Here is a 23,466-nt window from a genome sequence, read left to right as displayed (position 1 = left end):
ATGATCCCATGATTTGACATATAATGGACCTTTATGATGTACTTCTGCACCTCCATGTGCAGCATAGTTAAGTGAACCTGTCCCCACTTTGTAGACTGTACCCCACCATGTGATCTCCAGTCTTCATTGAGGATTTAGTCCCAGAGTGTGTGCCTGGACACATGGTTTAAGTCTGTGTCACAAAGATGGGGGGCAGACTAAGCCTCAACATTCCTTTCTTTCCTACATCATCTCAAACAGATGCCTGAGCTAGCAATAGAGTTTGCCAGTTGGGTTGCAGTTGGTGGGGATGACGTGTATACACCAACAAAAACAGTATGCTAATGTTGTTGATACCACAGCCTTGATGTTAAGCATAGATTGCAGTGGTGCCAGTGCTGGCATTAGCTCATTAACACAAAACTGGATACTCAAGGCCTTTTACCAGTGCTGGCATTTGCTGACGCACTAGGCCTTGGTTGCCCATTGTTACCTTCCCCAAACATTGAGCACAATATTTTCCATAATGGCTTCCATCTCACTGTTGCTGACCAAGCATTATATGTTGGAGCTGTCTCTGGCAGTGTTGAAGTCTGTGCAGACAGTGCTAGTGCATTCATTGATAGTATGTTTGTAACAAACCAGCAGATCTTTTATTTGATTTTAATTCACTGTAGACATGCAGATCACACCACATCACAGGCACTCATCCACACGACAGCTCTTGCCTTCCATGTCAAAAGAAGCAACCGAGTGACCTCCCGTGTTGTATTGATTTTCAGCTACCCCCCACCCAAAGGAACCCTATGAGGCCCATTGCAAATCAAAGCTCAGTCACTCACCACAAGAGTCACCAGTGTTTGACCTGAATGAAGAACATGGCATGGTTTCTACACGGGTCACTCCCTGATCCTAAATTTGGAGACTATCTGCATCTTGTGTCGGGAAAAAGCTGTTGGCCCATTGACCCAGATCCTTACCCTAGTAAGCTTGCAATGAAGCTTTGTATGTTCATCCCTAGAACTTATGCTCCCATCCTTGGGTATGCGTCCTTCATAATGTCTACAAGATGGCTTGAGGCAACTCTGCCACAGCACTTCTTATGTCCAGTAATTTGGATAGAAGCTTTTACCCACCCAGGGCTTGACAAGTTCAGCCAGAGACTTTCAAACCTGACACTATTGTTTCAGCAGCAGTTTTGAAAAAGGTGTTATACTCTGCAGACCACTCCATTCCATCCACTGGTAAAGAGTAGATGATGGTGAAGTTTAAGTACTAAGTGGTCTTGTCCTCTGCTCTTTTCTTGAGGATGTTGAACTACTTACCATTATGACTCATTGCACTGGAAATCTATGCAACACTCGGACACCCCCTCCCCCAGTCACTGGACCATGTTTGGTGATAAGGTTGATAAGGTTAGTAGGCTAAGTAAGTATACAGTACAAGACCATGGCAACTGAGACATCAAGCTCCAGGCTCTTTAGTTGTTGTTTATTAAGACACTGAAGAGACAGTGCTGGATTTGTTTCTGATTGAATGCAGCAGAATTAATGGGGGTGGTGTGGCAGGAAGGGGCCAGAAATGGTGACTGCTTCAGAAACAACTGCAGAGGCTACTACTAAGCACAAGAGGGCCACCGCCAGTTCTCTGATGGTCAGCATTTCTCTTGAAGAGATCCCAGACTGCTCCTCTCTAGAGGCAGTTGGAACACAATTGTCTACTTTGTCACCCACAGTTGTTGAAGATGGATCAAGACAAGTTGATCTGAGATGTTATATCCTGAGAGATCAACTTTTCACAGCAACAGTCTACAAGACCAAGACACTGTCTGATGCCCCACCTTGTCAGAGAAAAAAGAAATGGAGCAGGAGGTGATGAACTTCTGCAAGAAAAGAGCATTTGAAGTGGTCCCATCATCCCAGGAAGCCTAAAGGTGCTGTTTTCATGATAAAAATGGATCTCAAGACCATTCTGGATCTCAGCAGCCTAAGTGTCTGTGTGTTCATAGATGAATTCCAAATATTATCAGTACAAATGTACATCTTGCGTTTCATTTCAAACCTGGGTATGCTGTTGACTTCCATAGGTTCATAGGTTGGTACTAGGCTGTCAGCCCTAGGGCCTATACAAGCCTAGCCATAACAATTCCCTGGCTATTTCTTCCCACATTATTTACTTTCCTGGACCCCTGTCTAGCAGGGCGACTGACGTGATCCCTGGGGTGAATTTCCTTTCTCCCATCCAATCGTCAAGGTTCCTCTTGAAGAGGTCCAAAGAGGCACTCTGCTTGACATGTATGGGCAATCTATTCCAGAGTCTGGGGAGTCTCTGGGTCAGGAACCTATCCCTCCAGCATGTTTTGTTTATTGTGATGACAAGGTTTAGATCCCTGGGCGTGTAGATCTGAGGGATTGGGATTTCTTTAAGTGTAGCATGTCCAACAGCTCTGGGTTTGACATGGCCTTGTATGTTAAGCAGAGATCGCCTCTGAGTAGGCGATATGCAACAGAGTATAGCTGGAGTTTTTTAAGGCGGTCAGTGTAGGGCATCTGCTTTAGGCCTGTGATTCTTTTAGTGAGGTATTTCTGAGGCCTTTCCAGTTGTTGCAGATGTCTTGAGAGGTACATACCAAATGGGGCGTTGTATTCTATAATGGGTCTAATGAGGGATGAGTACAGTGGGACAGTGACCTCCTTTTTCTGGATGAAAAGCCCTTCGTGATGAGGTGTGCCACATAGAAGGATTTCCTGACTGTTGTGGCGATGTGGTTATCGAAGGTGAGACCACTGTCCACCTGTGTCCCTAAGTCTCTTATCACACTTTGTGTTTAGTGTACTGCCACCTATATGGTAATTCATGGATACATGTTTTTCCCAAAGGGGATAACAATACATTTCTTGGCATTGAGCTTGAGCCCATGGCTCTGGCACCAAGCATCTGTTTCTGTAAGGCCCTTTTGTAGAGTATCCACATCATTTGGGGATTCAATAATGGCTCCCAGTTTGCAGTCATCTGCAAACTTTGTTAGCCAGAGTCCCTTAGTGTTGACCTGTACTTCAGAGAAGTAGATGCCAAACAAGAGCGGCCCCAGGACTGAACCCTGAGGTACTCCACTTGTCACTTGTCTGGAGCTGGATTTGGAGTCTGCTACTTTTACAGTGTGGGTTCTATCAGTAAGCCATTTAGCAACCCATTGGGTGACATAGGGATTAATGCCCAACTTAGTAAGTTTATCTATGATTCCAGAGTGGGGGATGGTATCAAAGGCCTTGGCAAGGTCTAGATAGGCTGTGTGGACCACCTTACCCTTGTCCATGGCTCTGGAGACTGATTCAAAGAAGTCAATCAGGTTCAGGAGACAAGATCGGCCCTTCACAAACCCAAACTGGGTGGGGTCCAGTGTTTGAAGGTTGCCAATGTCTTTGTTTATAAGTTCCATGATAATACGCTCCATGGCCTTGCAGATAAGGCTTGTCAGACTGATGGGATGGTAGTTTCCGGGATCCAAGTTGGATCCCCCCTTGTGGATTGGGATAACTGTAGCTCTGCGCCACTCAGTGGGCACGAAACCTGAGGTGAGGCTATGATTAAACATGACACTTAGGTGAGGTGCCAGTTCATATTGTAGTTCATGTAGTACACAGCCCGGGATGTCATCTGGTCCCATGGATGCTGTATTCTTGGCTTTAGAGAGTGCATTTTGTACCTGTGTGGCCGTTATTACTGGAATTTGGCAATCTTCGGTATTGAGATGGGCCATTTAGGGGTGAGAGGGGGTGAAGTTGGCACTGAATCGATCTGCCAGGATATTGGCAATATCCTTTGGATCAGTATATTTAATGCCATTCTGTTTTAGCTCAGAGCAGATCTGAGCATTGCCATTTAGATTCTTGACATAGTTATAGAATGCTTTGTGGTTGTCTTTGGAATCTTTGGCAATTTTATTTTCGTAAATAGCTTTGGAGGATTTTATGAGGCATCTCAGTTTCTTACTGAGGGTAGTAAGGGAGTTTTTTGCATCCTGGTATTTTCCTCTTTTCTGCAAAAGTTTCTTCCTTTTGTTGTAAAGTTTGTTTATGGCAGGGGACCACCAGATTGGCTTCCTTTTTTGGATGAGAGCATTTTGGTTCTATTTGGGATGGCACGATTCATGCATGAGTGGATGTGCTCGTACAGTGCCTTAGTGTAGGATTCAGCAGTTGAACTTTCAGTTCCCGTCTGCATGGGTGTTATGAAGTTTGTCACTTCTGACTTGAGTAGCATGAAGTTGGCTTTGGAGAAGTTTTTATGGTGGTTTCTTTACTGGGGGTGGGGTGGGATGTGGATGTTAAGGGTGATTATCTTATGGTCAGACCTGACTAACGAGTTTGTGACCATAGTTATGAAGCATTGATTTCCCATTTTGGTAATGACCAGGTCTAGGATATTGGAGCCCTGGTGGGACTATGGATTAGTTGATCCAGGGCATTGGAATTTATGAATTCCAAGAACCGTTCTGTAAAGGTGTTGGGACATGAGTAGTTTTCTCAGTTAATGGCAGGGTAGTTAAAATCACCCAGTATTAGGGTGTTTGGTTCTATCTTAATATTTTCCAGTATGTTTAGAAAGGTGTAGTGAGAATCTTGGGGTATGGTGGGTGATCTGTAGCAAGCTACAATTTGGATTGCAGTCTTATCTAGTGTTAGTTGCACTTGGAGAATTTCAGACACATTGTGTTGGCCAACTAGCCTGGTGGTGTGAATATCCTTGGTGAATATTGACACTCCTCCACCTTTAGTGTTTCGGTCCTGGTTTTGTGGCCGAAAAGTGTGGTAAGAGTTGTAGCCTGGTATTGCAGGGGTGCTCTCTGGAGCCTTGAACCAGGTCTCAGTTACTGCACAGATATCGATGTTCTCCATTTTTAGGAGTGCCTCGAGAGAGTGCATTTTAAGGTTTAGACTTCTAGCATTGAGTAGCATTACCTTCAGATTTTGCATGCTTGTACCTGTTACGGTGGTGGTTTTGTCCTTTGAAGTTTGCCTAAAAAAGGCACTATAGGGGTGGCAAGAGCCTTAGCCAGTAACCTGAATCCCAGGGGTGACAGGTGCAGACCATCTCTGGCAAAGCATCGTGGTCTGTCAGTCATGTCATTCCAGGCAGACAGATACTGGATCCCCTTTGAATGACACCATAAGCTTAGCCAATTGTTGAAGTCAATCATTTTATCCTTATATTGTGGTATCATTCTGGGCGAAGGCAGGATGCTACTCAGGGCTAGGGTCATACCTGCCTGGGCCACATGATCTGAGAGCTCTTCCATGTCTCTTTTCATGTAGTCCAGGGAGGTACGTCTCAAGTCATTCACTCCAACATGGACAATGACAGAGTCATATTTGTACTTGTTGTGGAGTGACTTGAGTGCATGCGTTATGTGGTGGATCCTGGCACCCGACAGGCAGCTGACTGTAATTTTCTCCTTATTCAACCTGGTGAGAGGGACATCAGTGTGCCGGACTATAGAGTCACCTATGACTAAAGTGTTAGGTACATTGTCTTGCCTTTCTGTGAATGCCTGTGTCCAGGATGTCTGCCTCTGTACAGAAATTGCCAAGAAGTCAAGAAGTGTCTACTTTTCTGAGTATGAGCCAACCCCTGTTGTCTCAGAAGCCTGCCTTTAGTCTTAACATGATTTCCAAGGTGTTCACTGGCTTATATTACAGTGATAGCAGCCCACCAAAGTTTGATAAGGACCAAAATCTTCCCATACACAGACAGTGTTACCCCATGGAATAATTGAACCACCACTTGCAATTTTTTAATACATTGATCCATCCCCTGCACATCATGATTGATTAATTTTAATGGTAATATATATTACCACTAATATTCTGACATTGCAATTTACATCTCAATCTCCATGTTGCCTTCCTAGAATATACTTTATATCTTTAACTGTGAAAGTGGACTGGTCCAAGAAAGTTTTCAGTTACAGCTCAAACCAGGAAGCAGTGGTATCATAAAAGCTGCTACAAGTCCTGAGATCACAGAATGGAGTATGTCATCAAGACTTTAGGATACCTTGTCATAGTGATCCACATAGTACCAAATGCACAGTTGAACTCCTGCAATGGTAGTAATGAAAGCAACTTATTTCACAGGAAGTCCACATTGTAGAAGTTTGAATTTAACTTTACATCATCGTGATGGAACTTCACACTGTGCTTCTTTCATTGCAGGTCTTTTACAATATTCTCTACAGAGATCCTTACTGGTCAGTGTGGAGAACCTTTGTGTGGTCTGGTGAGTCATCAGACAAGAGGGCACCCTTCCTTCCTCTGGAAACAGAGAAAGTATGTGAAATTAAGAAGTTGGTTGATATACCACAGCCTACTCCTGGGGGAGACCACATACCAAGGGAGTTTTATGAGCTAGCAGATAGACTAAGAAGAAACATGCTTCTCTCATTCTCTAACATGCACCGTCAGTCAACAGAATGTGTCAAACCATATTCATTTGATGAGACGATTGATGATGGATCTTTACATCACCATCAAATCTGTGAAATACCAGATTGTTCTCTCACGAATTCTAGATGGTAACAATGACAACAAAGTAAGGAACACACTAGTGAAAGTGGCCACAGGGTCTTCAGATTCTCTCTCTCTCTCTCTCTCTATATATATATATATATATATATATATATATATACATATGTATGTATGTATGTGTGTGTAAAAAAAAAAAATCCAGAAAGCCCAAATGTTGAAGTCCAGAGTAATCCTTGTAACACTGTATTGCCTTATACAGGTATGGATTCCACTGCTGTTGATAAAAACTCAGGAAGGATCTCTCAGGTTAATTACCTTCAAAGGCCTAATCTTATACTCCATCAAATGCCTCACTTTGTGCTCCTCAGTAAAACCAAAGACAGTAGAAAGATTGACAAGCTGTTCTGTTATCATTTTTACTGCAGGAACATCCACCTTCAGATGTTCAAAGTTGCAGTGCATGTTTATATCAGACTGCATAAAATTTCAGTGAGAGGTTGTAGTCTTGTCTCAGTCAGCATTACCCAAGACCCACTCAGCTAGGGCAGTGGTTGCATTGGCTATCTTTCTAAAAAATGTATCAATAGCCAGAATTTGTATAAAAGTCTTTTGGCCTAACCTTTATTGGACATTGCTTCCAGGATATGAGTCTCTCCCCAGCCTACTGTAGTCAAAGGGATAGTGGCCTAGTTGTGCTCACCAGGGTGTGTAGCTGTGGAATCAGACCTACATCTTGGTGAAAATAGGCCACTTTTGATGACCTAAAAATGTAAATGCTTACCATAAGTCTGTAACTGTAAGAAGTGTTTCTGTCATTGGCAACATGAGCCTACCAACCTCCACCATACTATGCTGTGGAGCAACCAGCCATTTTGTGTGCCCCTTCACCTTGAAACAGCAGCAGTCAGATAGCTAGCATTTGCTGTTCTTTTTTTCCTTTCTTCCTCTTTTTTTCTCTAGGAGTTGCATGCAAAACGTATCCTCAGAATACTTGAAGCCAGCACAAAAAGAACTGGTGAGATTGGACACAGACTCTTGCGAGCTGGGGAGTGGAGTCTGTAGCCTGAAGAAGTACCAAGAGTTGCCCACAGCATATAGTCCTACCTGTTGTTGAAGATGGACACTTGTTGCAGATCTAGGGCTGCCATAAGTATACAGCTTTCATTTATGCTCCAGTTAACAAGTTGGCATGCTACTTGAGTCCTGAGTAAGGTGCAACAAATTCTATGGAAACTGGTGCAGACTCTGGTATTCTGTTAATCTCCCTTCCTTACTCACAAGATGCTGGATTGTACACCTTTTCAAAGTAACACATTATATACAATTGTATGTCAATTCTTACAAAAGGTATAGCCACATATTTTTATTATTAGCAATTGTTACTTCTAGTGTAACAAAAGCAACAGGTGTGGAAAGACAAAATACTTGTTGGCAAAGACCACTTCATTTTTTTATTTAGAATGTTTATTTTTTGTTTTTTTATTTTCGGTACGTAGACTGAACACTAGGACCCAAGTTTTGCAGTGATCTTATTATAAAACAAAGGTAGTAACTTATTTGTATTCCAGGTTGCCATGCTGAACAGAGCCCATTTATAAAAGGGATCTAGAGAGACATGATCTTTAGACACCTATCACATTGTGATATCCAGCTGGAGACTCATACGCCAGAGAGGTGACTGCCTGTGTATCAACCCTCAGAAATTCCACTCATCATTCTCACTCAATATATCTTGCCAGATAATGAATCCAGGTCTCTAGGCAAAGTGGGAACTGGACCTTCGTGAATTATCTCACCTAGATGCTTTATTTTCAGTAGGATATTTCATATCAAATATTGCATGATGCTAACTAGTACCTGGTACATCTCTTAAAAGATAAGCTTATTAGTCTAAATTCTACAATTTAGTTGAAAAGGTCACATTTCAAGTAGCAAGTAATGCTACTGAGGGACATGAGAGGATGGCATGATCCAGTATATCTGTGTACCACCACTCCTGGCTCTGCCTTACTGCCTTCATTGAGGCACCAAAATAACATTTAAGGTTGCACACTTTAAGGGACATTTACTGTTTTAGCTTAAACTTGAACATTATCTCCCAAATGTGAAGGAGAATTAACAGTCCCTTTCAGCTGCAAGGGTCATATTTCACTCTTCCCACTGTCCTTTTCTTGGGACTAAGATCAGAGAGAGAGATTTTCTGGTGTACCTCATAGATCAAATGCAGTAAAAAGCTTAATATGTGTAGTTATCCTTTTATACATGTCAGCAGCATCACTAGTCTGAAGGGTGTGAGTTTCAACATTCTCAGGGCTACTGAGAACCCGTCTAAGGAGCATATTCACTATTCCTGACTCCTGCATCAACCATCTTCCCTTAAAGGCAGCCTGTGGGAAGCTGTCTCTCCATTTGGGTCAGTGTTGCAAGATATCCAGAGAAGAGTGGATAAGGAGGATCATCAAAAGTGGTTACCATCCTACTGAAGTCCAGATTGCATTGTCTTTCTCTATCCTTGCCAGATATGGTATCCCTTTTTGTAAAGTACAAGTGAGGAAGTGGATGACATAGGTTTTCATAGAGCCTTTCAGGGTGTCCTAGCAAGCCATTAAGGGCAAGGATCTTATTTCAGATTAATTCTGGTGCCCGGAAAAAGACCATCATATTAGATATCAGAGACCAAAATGTCTTTTTCTAGAGACCTTCCATGTTGCCATGCTGCAGTCCATATTCCTTTGTCTACGTAGATAAGCTGAATGTAATGTTTTGACCCAAAAAGGATGTATATCTGCACAAATAAACTGGGGGAAAATCCAAAAGGATCCTCCCTCCACCTCAGGATAGAGGCAAGTCACTATCAGTTTTAGTTCTGTCCATTTGGTTGCATTTCCAAACACCTCATGTGTTTACTTTAAGCAAGGCCAGAGTGGCAGCATATTTTGAGCTGCGAGTCATCAGCATTTCATTAACTAGACTCACACATGAGCAGTCTCATTCAGCATAGGGATCTTTTGATCTGGTTGGTTCCTTGACTGGGAGGGGTCAGCATCAGAATGGAAAAATCACGGCTTGGTCCAGAAAGCATTCTGTTTATAGTAGCTAAGATTGCCACCAGAGTGAATTGAGTTTGTATTGTTTTTGGTATTCTGGCCATAGGTAAATATTCTTCACCACTGGAAAGTTGCCTCTGTAATTTGTCCTTAGTCCCATAAATTTTAGCTTGCCTTTCACAGAAAATACTCATCTTTTTATTAGTTGATAATATATTTTGACTTAAATGCTTGGAACTGTTTACAAATTCATATTGCAAAGAATTGTGACAGTTCAACAGACTATTGCAGTACTTTGTAAGAAAGGCTAGAGAAATTTATTACGTGAATGCTGAATTAAAACAGGCAGTCACAGAACTTTTCATTGATAAAGCAGGTTAATCAATAGGTGTGAAAAGCGAAAATGTCCCCATTAGGATGGATGAGGCAGTGACTACAGAGTTGTGTTCTTTACTGCTGAGTTTCCATTATTAGTAGTTCATCCAAAATATGAGAGTAAATGACTTGGGTGTTCAAAATGTTAACATGTTCAACCTTTACTAATAACCATTTTCAAGCAGGTTGCTCCCTTGTTGCAGTTTGTCTTTGAATTTAAAGGGTTTTGGAATTCACTTATGCTGCTCAGTGTATTGTGCATGGAGGGACAGCAATTCACTAATTAGTCCATAATTTAATTTTTCAGCAAACAGGCACAGGTAGTTTGGTTACTAGTATAGTCTATTCAAGACTGGGTATGTCTAGTAGGTATGTGCTGCACTACTAGCAATGCTTAGATGCTTTGAATAGATACTGTGTAATGTCTGCATTGCATTTAAGGAAAACTCAGAAGGAAAGCATCTACTTATGACATCACATTTGTATAGTAACCTATGTGATGAGTGCATTCAGCAGCACAGAGGCATAGCTAGGGTATGGTGAAGGTGCAGAGTATTAGGATGGTGGGAACAGTAGGTGCAGATATGGTGGTACTACAATACCGACATTTGCAGTCAGGGTTGAAGTGCTTTGTAGGGGTTAAGTGCAGAGCTGTACCAAATTACAAAAAAGAGAGAGGAAATTGCCCAACAACGACCACAGCCATGAATGTAAAAAAGCTAAGGCACTTGGAAGAATGACACCAACATTTTAGTATATTAAAAGCTTCACTCAAATGTTTATTAAAACAACAAACTATAAACAAATACCATTAATACTTAACTTGATAGCCGCGTTTTCGTCTTTCACAATAAGACTTCATCAGATGCTACATCAACCCCAAATGGACTTATTTAAATATGAACAGTTGTCTGTCACCAATAAGATTTAAACTTTAATTAATTTTCTAAAATATTTAAATGCAGAACTGTAGCAAGTCACTTGTTACATTTGCAACAAGTGGGTTGCTACATTCATTAACAAGTGTCTGTTTTTATCTCAACTTGAATTTAAGTGAGTGAGCAGTCGGGAAACTGCGCTGGGGGCCAGAATTCCTACTTATGGCTCTACTGCATCATATAGTGTAACAAACTACTAGAAAGTAGTGGGATTAGGAGTTGAATCCCTTAGTTTTTGTAAAATATTTCTGCATTCTCCATAAAATTTTCCCCAGTTATATAGTAGGCCTGGCAATGAGAGAGCTGTAGTGGATAGTCTCGAGCCATCATTTACTAATTGCCACTCATATTCAGTGGGTAACCTTCCGTCTTGTGGACAGACTTGAGTCATGTACTACTAATACCTCATTAGTGTCCTCTGCCAGGATGTTATTTCTGAAGTGAGGTTTACTGTTCTGTGTCCTGTTTACATCTCTGACCTCTGACAAACTTCAGAAGTTTTTCTCATTGATCTCTCTTGTCTATTGGGCAAAACAGGACAGTGTTGGCCTAGAATTGACCTCAAGGGGATAATTTATGCTATCTTCCTCATTTTTTTCTGGTAATGAAATTCATTCAGAAAATCATGTTTCACAGACAAATGTAAGGTTTTATAAGTTCATTTATGAAGTAGGCAGGTGCAATCCTGTTTTAAGTAGGATTCAGGAAGAACCTGCTTCAGGCTGCTTATGCAGAAGATTCTTCTGATGTTCATGTTACACAGCTGCAGTCATTACACTTGGGTTCCCCAGTCGGCCTGAGTTCCAAAGTTTTGGTCCGGCATCGGTTGCTGTCGCCTCCTCCCTGACGTCAGTGCGACAGGGGTATATAAGATGCAGCCGACACCATTTTCTTCAGTCTTTCTTGCTGCGCAGTGCCCGAAGCAGTTCGCAAGTGCCGGTTGGCCGACTCCTGAGATTTTCATTCCAAATCCAGAACCGAAGTCTTCTACAAAGCTAAGTACCCCGTTGGGGAAACTTTTTCTTGCCTCAGACCGATGTTAGTAAAAGTTAATAACTGATAACTGTATTTCATGTGGGAAGCAAATACCTCATAAGGATTTCCACTTCTATTGTATTCCATGCCTAGGCCCAGACCACAACGTCACTGGTTGTCGATTTTGTGCTATGTTTAACAAGCGCACTATTAAACGTCTGTTTGATTTTGCCCGGCATTATTTTGGCAGAAAATTCAATTACAACATGCCATCGGAACTCCCGACAACAGGATTACATAAAAAGCACAAAGACAAGGACAGGCATCCGAGGGCCAAAACTGATGATGAGGCCTCTTCTAGGCTGGGCACCGATTCTCCGGTTTTCAGCGAGGCGCCTACGCAGCCTCTGACGACCGCTTCCACAGAACCACAGACCGCATCTGACCCCCACGTGGAGCTGTCTGGGCCTTCGGACACTACATGTTTTCAGCCTACCAAAACTAACCCATCTGAGGGAGCCGAAGTAGCTGAGCAATCCACAGCTTCAGAGGGTGTCCTCAGACCTACCCAGTTAACCATTAAACCCTCTACTAAGTCTAAGGCCCCCTTAAAAACAAAGAAACAGATACAGCATTCTCCAGGACAGGCTTCCATGCCTAAGAAACAAATGCTGAAAATGGCCGAAGACCTAATCACCCTGATCAGGGGGTCCCATCCCCCTCCTGATAAAAGGCCCAGACAGGATGCAGACTATGAATCTTCCGACCAGGTGTCCATTTCTTCAGATTCATCCTCGGACCTAGGATATTCCTTACCCCTTTATGAGGATTCTGATGCTGAGTAATCAATTCCATCACCCTCTCCACCTGAGGACTACTCCTTTGGGGAGACCTTACATACCATGAGGGAGCATGTCCATTGGGAAGGCCAGGATTACTCAGAATCCAAGAAAAGGCTCAGAGACTTCCTTTTATTGCCTCAAAACAGACCCCTTGCTATTCTGCCAGTGTTAGATATTGTGGATAATGTCTACACTGAATCCAGCTTAAACCCTGACTCCTTACCTACAGCCCCTGTTAAACCCGATAGATAATACAGAGTCCCTGACTCTCACAAATTTCTGTATAAAAGCCCTGTTGCTGATCCTGAAACTATTTCTCAGGGACCCAAAGGGATTAAGACCTCATCAGCAAAAAACCCATTTTCCTCTGACAGAGATTCCAGAGCATTAGACAGATGGGTAAAGAAAGTATATACGTCTGCAGTCTTAGCAATGAGAGCCTTAAATTGCCAGTTTCACATGCTAAATTATCAGCAATTTTTGATGTCTCCATTAAAACAAAAAATGCTTCCAGATTCAGATCCTCCTAATTTTAAAGAAATGCAGGAAAGCATACTTTGCAATGTGGTTTTGATTCTTTAGAGGCCTTCTGTAGAGCAGCAGTTACAGGCTCTGTCATTAGAAGGCATGCTTGGTTAAAAGAACATACGTTACCAGATCATGTTAAAGCAAAATTATTGGATGCACCTTTACAGCAGGATGTGTTATTTGGAGTTAAGGCAGAAGAGGTATTAAAGAAAATGGAGGATAAGGCAAAATCTATGCAAATGGTAAAGGATTTCTTACAGGTTCAGCTACCAAGATTTAGCAGAAATTGGCCAACAAAGAATTGGTCCTTTCCGGCTACAGACAGACCTCAAAGAGGCAGATACAGACGTCCGAGAGGTAGAGGTCAACCACAAGGTCCTTACAGGCTATGACAATGGGGTGCACCAGGCCAGAAAGAAGGGGAAGACAGACCCCAACCATATAAAAAGCAGCCTCGATGACTTCCCATTACAGCTGGCAAACAACTCTCTCTTGGCAGCCCCCTTGGGAGGAAAACTAGCACTTTTCTGTCACAATTGGCATTGGATCACCAAAGACAAATGGGTTCTCAACATTGTATTTCAAGGTTACAGGTTCCACTTTCACACTCTGCCAAGGTTAAAAGGCATGCCAAATCTGCCACCAAATGAATGGGCAGAGGCTCAAAAACAAATTACAGGACTCATGGAAATGAGAGCTATTCAAGAGGTACCACCACAAGAGCAAGGACAAGGATTTTATTCAAGACTCTTTCTGGTTCCCAGAAAGGACAAAGCCTTGGAGGCCCATTCTGGATCTTTCTTCTCTAAACACTTACCTGGATGTTCAGAAATTCAAAATGTTAACACTACAGCAGCTTCTTCCCATGCTGGGCAAGAAAGCTTGGCTCATGACTCTGGACCTCAAGGAGGCATAACCTGCATGTCCCTATCAGACAAAACTGCAGAAGATACCTCAGATTCATAGCAGGTTCAATGCACTATCAATTCTCTGCACTGCCCTTTGGCTTATCTACTGCGCCCAGGGTCTTTACAAAGTGCCTGGCACCAGTAATTGCATTTTGCAGACAAAAAGGAATTCAAATATATTCGTACCTGGACGACTGCTTGATTCAAGCATAGAGCAAGGACAATCTTCTAGAGCATCTGGCGTTTGTAAAACAGTTAAGTTGCCTGGGGTACACAGTAAACGAAAAGAAATCAAAACTAGTGCCCTCACAAGAGATAATATTCCTGGGTGCCAGCTTGAACACAATGGCCCAGATGGCTTATCTCATGCCAGACAAGCAAGGACAACTGACTCAATACTGTAAATTAATGGCAACAAAAACACAACTCCCTGCAAGAAAAATTCTGCAGGCCTTGGGTTACATGGCATCTTGCATACTACTAATTCCATATGCCATACTGCATATGATGAAACTACAATGGTACCTAAAGAGTGTATGGTCTCAGCACTGTCAATGTTTGGAAACCGTTATACCACTAATTCCTTGCCTTCAACAGGAGTTTCGATGGTGGGCTCAAGCTTGTCACCTCAGCAAGGGACAGCCTTTTACTCAACCCACAGCCAGGCAAACACTGACAACAGATGCATCGGATTACGCCTGGGGGCACACATGGCAGGAAAATGTATTCAGGGCAAGTGCCCTGCAGAACAAAGACATCTTCACATCAATCAAAAAGAGATGTTAGCTGTACAGAATACCGTTATAGCTTTCAAGGGCATGCTGCATCCAGGATAACTATTACTAAAAACAGACAACACCACAGTTATGTGGTACATAAACAAGGAAGGGGGCACTCTCTCCTACCCCCTCTGCAGACAAGCCAGGACCTTGTGGAACACGGCTCTAAACTATCAAGTTCATCTTCAAGCATAATTCCTGCCAGGAGAGAAAAACACACTGGCAGACGACTTAAGCAGAAACATCATGGATCTCCACGAATGGGAATTGAATCCACAAATATTCAGAAAGATAACACAAAAATGGTGGAGCCCGGACATAGATCTGTTTGCATCCCCAATGAACTGCCAGCTACAGAAATTCTGCACAAGGAGTTACCATCCACAAGCAAAGGTTCTCATAAAAGCCAGGCAAGAAGAGCCAAAGATGATCCTGATTGCTCCAGACTGGCCATGCCAGCACTGGTACCCAATCTTAAAGAATTTTAGCACAAGAACCACCCTGGATAGTGTCTCAAATCCCACATCTGCTGACTCAGCACAACAATCAGATACTTCACAGTCAGCTAAAGACCTTAAAACTAGCTGCATGTAAAATTCCTTAGTCAAGCAAGCAATGCCTCTCTCCAAAGCTGTTATGGATGTCATTCTGGAGGCCAGAAGGCCTAGTACCAGGAAAGCCTATTCGGATAAATAGAGGAGATTCTGTGCCTGGAGCCAGGTTCACAGCCTTGACCCTCTTGTCCCAAACATTCCTCAGATTCTACAATATTTAACCGAGATGCTGGACAAAGGCCTCTCTTTTTCATCCATCAAGATCCACGCCTCTGCCATCTCTGCTCATTACAACACGGATCCTCCAATTTTCTCTAATCTGTTGCTAAAACAGTACCTCAGAGGGGCTAAAAACATAAGACTGCCCCATAGAGCACCTACTCCAACTTGGAACCTCAACTTTGTTTTGGAAAAATTAACTTTACCTCCCTTTGAGCCAGCTAACACAGCAGAATTAAAATATATTTCTTGGAAGACTGCTCTGCTCCTGGCAATAACATCAGCTCGAAGAGTTTTAGAATTACAGGCACTAATGGCAGTGGAACCTTTCCTCATTTTCCACCAGGACAGGGTGTCCTTAAGAACTAACCCTACGTTTATGCCAAAGGTGGTTTCAAGTGCGGCTCTAAACCAAACTATTCACTTGCCAACTTTTTATCCAAAACCACAGAATAAAGGGGAGAGACTACTGCATTCTTAGGACATTCACAGGCAGTTATGCTTCTACTTGGACAAAACCAAAGCTTTCAGAAAATCTAAGCAATTACTGGTAGCATATGCTGCAGGAGCACAGGGAAAAGCCATTTCAAAACAGACTATTTCAAAATGGATAGAACATTGCATACGTTTCTGCTACACACACCATGAGAAACCTATACCTAGCGGCATTAGATCTCACGCCACCAGGGCAACAGCCACTTCAACTGCCTATCTCAGAGGAGTGCCTACCAAGGACATTTTGGAAGCAGCAACATGGAGTTCTGTGCATACCTTCACCAAGCATTACCATCTGCCTTTATACTCTAAATCCAGAGCTGGCTTCACCACTGCTGTGCTGCAGGGCCTTATAGCCACACCTAATGCCTTATAGAACCAGCCACCCTACCTCAGCTTTGGGATTCTACCCAAGTGTAATGACTGCAGCAGTGCAACACGATGAACATAGTACAGTTCTGTACCTACCATAAATGTAGATGTTCGAGTGTATACACTGCTGCAGTCCAGGTTACCCTCCCTCCTTCCCCTCTTACTTGCTGGTACGTACCTATGTCTTACACTCTTTACTACCTATGGGGGGAGTATTTGCTGGTAACTGAAATTTGTTGGTTGCTTTTGTTATGTATGTTTTATTAGCAATTTGAATTGCCTACCTTTTGGGGACACCTGACATCTGGGGCAAGAAAAACTGAAGAAAATGGTGTCGGCTGCATCTTATATACCCCTGTCGCACTAACGTCAGGGAGGAGGCAACAGCAACTGACGCAGGACCAAGATTTTGGAACTCAGGCTGACTGGGGAACCGCCTGACGGCAGGATAACCCAAGTGTAATGACTGCAGCAGTGTATACATTCGAACATCTACATTTATGGTAGGTACAAAACTGTACTTTTCACCCACTTGCTAATTATATTTTAACTTTTTGGGCCATGTCATTAACAGCTTGGCTGATCCACTTCTATTGATGAAGAGAGAGAAAATTTTTTCAAGAATATTTGTGGTTATTACAGTATGTTATAATTTCAGGAACCTTGTACACAAAAGACGTACAGAGATGAGTGAAGAGGTTTTCAAACTGGCAGTGCATTACAACCTGGATCCCTTTTCTGTCCCAGATTCCATGGTTCAATATTTTTTAGAATATTTTCATGCAAGTGTAAGCTATTCAACATTTGTTTCTTTTTTTGGATTATTTTGCTGCCATATCAAAGTGTCATGATAGATACAATTCATCTTCAGCTTCCCTTAAAGACTGCATAGCTATCCTTAAGGTATCTTCTTATAAGAGAATTTGGCCCCTTGGGATTTATATTGCGTTCTGGATAAAACATCTCCTTTTGTATTCAAAACAGTAGCATCTGTAGGTTTGATTTTTTTTTCCACATGGAATACCCTTTTTTTTAGTAATGGTTACTTTATTCATGAAGATCTCAGCATTACAAGTTTTGTGTATACCTCTGTACCTAATTTTCCAAAAAGCAGGGTGTCTTTTAAGTTCATGGCTGAATACTTGGTTATCTGGGTAATTTTAAACCTAACCAATAACATGAGGTCAGAATTAAACTGTGTACCTTATATCTGTAAGGTGAACACATTAACCATTATGCCAAACCCACCTCCTCATGTATGCCAAAGGTTACTACTGAGTCTGTTCTTAGTCAGTCTGATGTACTTTCACTGGTTTTTAATAATTATTGTCACCAAGGAGAGTACCTGCTGTATTGTATGATGACCATAAGTAGCTTCGTTATTCCAAAGGTTAGGACCAACATGTTCATGAGGGATACTCATACATTTTCCTTTTGTTCACAGAAAACAGGGACAGCGTTCAGTAAGGTATCTCGGTCTTACTGATTTTTTACTTTGTTGCTGGTTTGCTTATTATAGTATGAGAAGAGGTTACTAAGCTTGCCTGGGTTTCATTCAGCTAGAGGGGTTACCTATGATACTTGCACCTCGCCAGTACAGCATAAGTGCATTTGTTTGGCTATGTTTTCGAAACATAGGATTTAAAACCCAGTCTGATGCCTTAAGCATTAAGGTGCCAGCAAAATATACCAAACAGCATCCAAGCAAATTGTAAAAAGTTTACACATACAAACTATTTAGTAAAAACTGCAAGAAAGACTTGTACACAGACTCAAAAAGTCTGAAACATGGCCTGTAAATGTCTCTAAAGTCTGAAAAATTTCATGTCTACAGGTAGTGGAGTTGGACTTTTAGACTTAATGTACCTATAAAGACTTAAAAATGAAAAATAAAAAGTCATGGGCATTCATAAGCCATGCAGCTGAAACACTGGTACATCCATAAGAAGACATTTGTATATATCCCATCAACCTCCATTACAGGAGGTTTAAAGTATTGCACAATGATCACTCTAACGAGTGTTTGTTGCAGTTTTTACTGAATGGTTTGTCTTTGTAACCTTTTAACCCTTTGTGTATGTAGATTATGTATAAAGGTGTGTGTGTGTGTGTGTGTGTGTATATATATATATATATATATATATATATATATATCCACACACACACACACACACATATATATATATATATATATATATGTATATATATATATATATATATATATATATGTGTGCGTGTACTATCAAAATGTGGAAAATTAAAACATTTTTCCACAAAATGATCAACTTGTATATCCAAATTTGGTAATACTGAATTACTAAAATGTCTGAATTTAGTAACCGCAGACTCTACATTCGAACACCAGAAGTTCCAGTGTTGAAAGCCCATGTTAATGGTAACTTTTTTGTAGGGGGCAAGACCCCCTGCACCCAGAACACACCCTGCATATTATGTATACCAACTCTGAGATCGCACTACAGTGAGGAAAAGGGAACATTTCTTGATCTGCACTGTACCGCTATCTGAATTCAAAAACACTGACTTCATATTAGCGAATGTGTACTCACTTTTGCCAATATGAAGTTGTATATTTTCAGTTAGACATTACAAGCATTGGTAGAACAAACATTTGACCAACCTGTTTTCATCAAACTACATTTCCACATTTTGGTTGTAGCCTATATATGTATATATGAAATGTATATATAATTTGTATTCTCTTTTAGAGAATTTTTTCTGCTGTCCGTTTCTCAGGTGACTGAGCTAGTCTACCATGTATTGTATAAATGGTATATGTACATATTTGTGCTGTCTAATATTTCACAAATTTACGGAACAAGAAATAATGTCTTGAGAGCAGATGACAAAAAAGCAGGAATTCTCACCTCCATTCATCCATAAGAACTGTGACACATTAGATATGAGTTTCACATAGAGATATAACCCTGACTTTGTTTATGGTTAAGCTGTAGTTTTTTTTCTGTATGGCACTATTTACTGTGGCCATTGCCATAGCCTGTAGAGTTGTAGAGTTTATTAATGTATTTACTTATGTTCCTTTTTTTGACCATGGTAGAGCACTGTTCCAGATGGACCTTTTTCACACTCAGTATAGGAGCCCTGTCTAGTTAAATACCTTGCTCTAAGATGCGTCCTCTTTCATTTGTTTTTCTCTCTTAATGATGGGGTTACAGCTCATGGCTTAAAACTGGAATAATATTGCCTTTGCATCCCTAGATACACTTTCTTGCTCTTTGTCCAGAAACAGAAAACTAGTGAGTGGTGATGTACTCCTGGTGAACAGACACAGTTTCATTTACTAACTTCTGAAGAGCAAATGTGCACAATGCATGCAATTTAGATAGTAATATAACTATTTTAGCTAAGTAGTTGTTTTCTTAATGGTCAGCTATGTATGATAGCATTTGTAATAGGTTCATAGGTAAGTACTAGGCTTGCTGCCCTTGACAGAATTTTAAACCTAGCCAATTTCTCCCTTTGAGATACAAGTAACCTATCCAATTTGCTTTTAGACTGGCCTTCCCCATCCCATGGTTGATAATTGTATATTGTCCCTAATGAAAATAACTGGGATCATACCATAGATACTTTGAGGGGACCGATGCATTGGCTAAAGTATTTAGGAACTGCATATGTGCATTAGTAGTACAAGGGGTAGTCTCTAGGGTAAAGTTTCTCTTTCATTCCATAGATCTGAGTTGCCCTTGAATATAGACAGGGATGAACTTTTTTCATGTGTATGGGGAGTCTGTTCCACAGAAGCAGTATCCTTTTAAGATATACTTATCCCTCCAAACCATTCTTTTGTTGCAGAAGAGGCCTAGATCCGTAGATAAAGTACTTCTGATGCTTTTTGACTGATGTGCAGTAAATCCATCAGTAATGGGTTGGAGGATGTCTTGTATGCCAGATAAGTCACCTCTTAACAGTCTGTAGGATACCAAGTATAGTGACAGAGCTTTGAGTCTGTCCAAGGGAGGACATGATATTTAGGCCTTTTATTCTTTTAGTAAGGTATTTCTGTATGCATTCCTTTTAATGCATAAGTCCGGACAGACGCATGCCAAAGGGGGCATTATATTCAATGACTGGTGTAGCGAGAGCTGAGTAAAGTGGGACAAAGACAGCCCTACATCTAGACACAATCCCTTTGTTTATAAGCTGTACAATATAGAAGGACTTTCATACAACAATAGACACATGTTGGTCAAAAGTTAGGTGACTGTGCACATACGATCAAAATCTAAAACAACTAGGTCATCTCTTAGGGATGTAATGCAGTTTTTGATGTTTAGTTTCAGTCCATGATTTTGGCACCAGTTATTTGAGATAAACCTTCCTAGGGGATGGCTAAGTCTTTTGGGGATTCAGTGACTGTTCCTAACTTAGTCATTTGCAAACATAGTTAGCCAGAGCCCTTTGGTATTGTCTTTTACTTCAGAAAAGTAGATGCCAAATGGGAGAAATCCCAGCACAGAACTCTTGGGGACTCCACTGGTGACTTATCTCTTTGTGTAGATAACTTCCCCTGTTTTGATTAGCTGTATCCTGTCTGAGGCATATGACAGTTCACCAGGTGACAGGGGTTTATTCCCAGTTTATTTAGCTAAATGCCTGAGTTGGGAAATTGTCACAAGCTCTGGCCAGGTCAAGGTATGCAATGTTTACCATTTTGCCTTCATCCATTGCTTTGGTGACCTTTTCAAAAACATCCTCCAGGCTTATTAAACCTAATCTGCCTTTGATGAATCCATGCTAAGATAGGCCCAGTGTTCTGAGGTTCCGTATATTCATTAATTCCATAAGTCTTTCCATGGCTTTGCATATGAGGCTGGTCAGACTTCTGGGACTGTAATTGCCTAGGTCTGTGGAAGATCCTTCCTCATGCAAGGCAATGACTGTAGCTGTTCTCCATTCACCTCATACAAAACCTGCATGGAGATTGAGACTGAACAGTGTTGGTAGGGGCATGGCTGAATCATGCTATTTAAGCTGCATCCAGAGATATTGTGAGGACCCATCAATGCAGCATTTTTATCTTTTGATAGTACTTTTAGGTCTTGTGTGAGGTTGCATGACAGTTTCAGGTATTTCTTGAGGGATAGATGGAGGAGAGAGAATGTTAGTCAGAGCCAAATTTATCAGCCTTAAGTTTGCTTATATCTTCAGCCTCCATGTAATTAACATCATTCACAGTCAGCTCAGAGTATTGTTGTGTTATACTTTTGAGGTTTTGAACATAACTACCAACAACAACAAAAAAATGCTGTTCAGTGCTATGCTTCTTGAGGGATCATGTTGTATTATCTATTTCTTTATTATACAATGACTCCCTATTAATATTCAAAAATGTGCATGCTGGTTGGCCAGCCCAACCAGCGTGCCCATTGTAAATCCCACAATATACCAACGTAAAAAGGTCCAGTGTGCCTGGACTTTTGTCCGTTGGTATAAACTGCCCCAAAACTTTTTTTACAATTAAAAAAAAAAGAGAGAAAATGGAGCAACAGAGACTTTCTTTTCTCCATTTCTGCCATTTCAAAGCATTGATGTACTGGGTGTGAGTGGGAACGCAAGTCCCATATGCATGCGCAGTACATCAAAATGAAGAAGGCAGTATACCACAACTGGCAGAAGAACAACAATCTGCCATTATACAAAGACATTATTTAAGAAAAGTAAGTATTTTATTTCTTAATGTCATTGTATAATAGCAGCACTGCAGTGGTGGTGCTGCGGTAGCGTTGTCGCCTCACAGTATGATGCTGTCCTGTTCGATTCTCAGCTAGAGCGTCTTCTGTGTGGAGACATGTGTGAATGAGTGTACCTTCATTGAAGGTTGTGCGTCAGGGCTGGCATGTAAAAATCTACTGCCAATCATTAGCGGACTGGAGTTACACTGTTGCGACCCCTAACCGGGAAAAGCCGAAAGACTCAACAATGTCATTGTATAATAGCAGTAACCAACTTGTGGTTGTGGTATATTGAATATTTACCCACAGTTGCCTTTATTTAATCAATCAGGCTTTGCCCTCATGATTAAACCACACCAACTGTGGGTAAATCTTCAATATACCACACAACGTTGTTGGTTGTTGCTTAAATATATTTATAATGGTGGTGTGGTAGTTACAGTTGTGCTTGTTTACTTGTCATACATTTTTCCATTAGAAATATATTTGGAGATATTTTACATAGTTTACTTTCATTCTTATTACAGCTTCATAGTATAGTGATATTTCTAATATGTAATACTTCCTATGCATGGTATCGGTTGTGTGGCTTTCACTGAAGTTATGTGAAAAGTCATTGAAATAGTCAACCTTTTAAACACTTCTACAGCAGTCAACCTTTTCCTACTCTTGTTTTCCCTGGAAATTATTTCTTTGCACATCTGTTCTTGATTGGATCAATCCATGTTTATTTGCTGGCTTATTTTTATGTATAAATGTTGTGTTGCACTCTTCCACTGATATGTTAAGGGGGAAAAATAGGGTGGAAGTAAGTCTGATGCCTACTGAGTTTGCACAGGCTCTGTACAAGTGCTGTTATGTCACAAGTTATGGATTAATTCTGTGTGATTTTGAAGGAGATGTAGGAAGTTGAGCAAGCCATGATTTCTTTATCCTACATATGTTACCTACTCAAGATGTACTGCTAGTCTATGTAGTCACCTAACTGTAATTTTAATTTTGTCTTGCTGTTCATTTGCCTTAAACTATTTATTTTTGGCTTGAAGTACTGGCTGTGACTTACTGAGGTATGGTCTTGAAGAGGAAACCCAGGCATGGAGTAACAGTCTTGTGCATTTTGCTTTGGGACTGTTTCCGTGATAGGCACATATGTTCTTGGTAAACCGCTAAAATGCTGGATACATTTTGTCTGGCTTTATATAAGGGGAAGGTGT

The 23,466-nt window shown here is 41.2% G+C and overlaps 1 protein-coding gene across 1 annotated transcript in view; it reads left to right on the top strand.

Moving 5' to 3' along the window:
• The window catches only part of DOCK1 (dedicator of cytokinesis 1), a gene marked incomplete in the record, with an annotated part of 4,741,214 nt that overhangs the window by 1,095,502 nt on the left and 3,622,246 nt on the right, over positions 1-23,466 (top strand).

Source organism: Protopterus annectens, chromosome 14.part0 (assembly GCF_019279795.1).
Source record: "Protopterus annectens isolate FY-2018-M chromosome 14.part0, PAN1.0, whole genome shotgun sequence".
Lineage (NCBI taxonomy): Eukaryota > Metazoa > Chordata > Ceratodontiformes > Protopteridae > Protopterus > Protopterus annectens.
The sequence above is the reverse complement of the archived record's forward strand: the minus strand, read 5'-3'. Positions and strand labels throughout refer to the sequence as shown.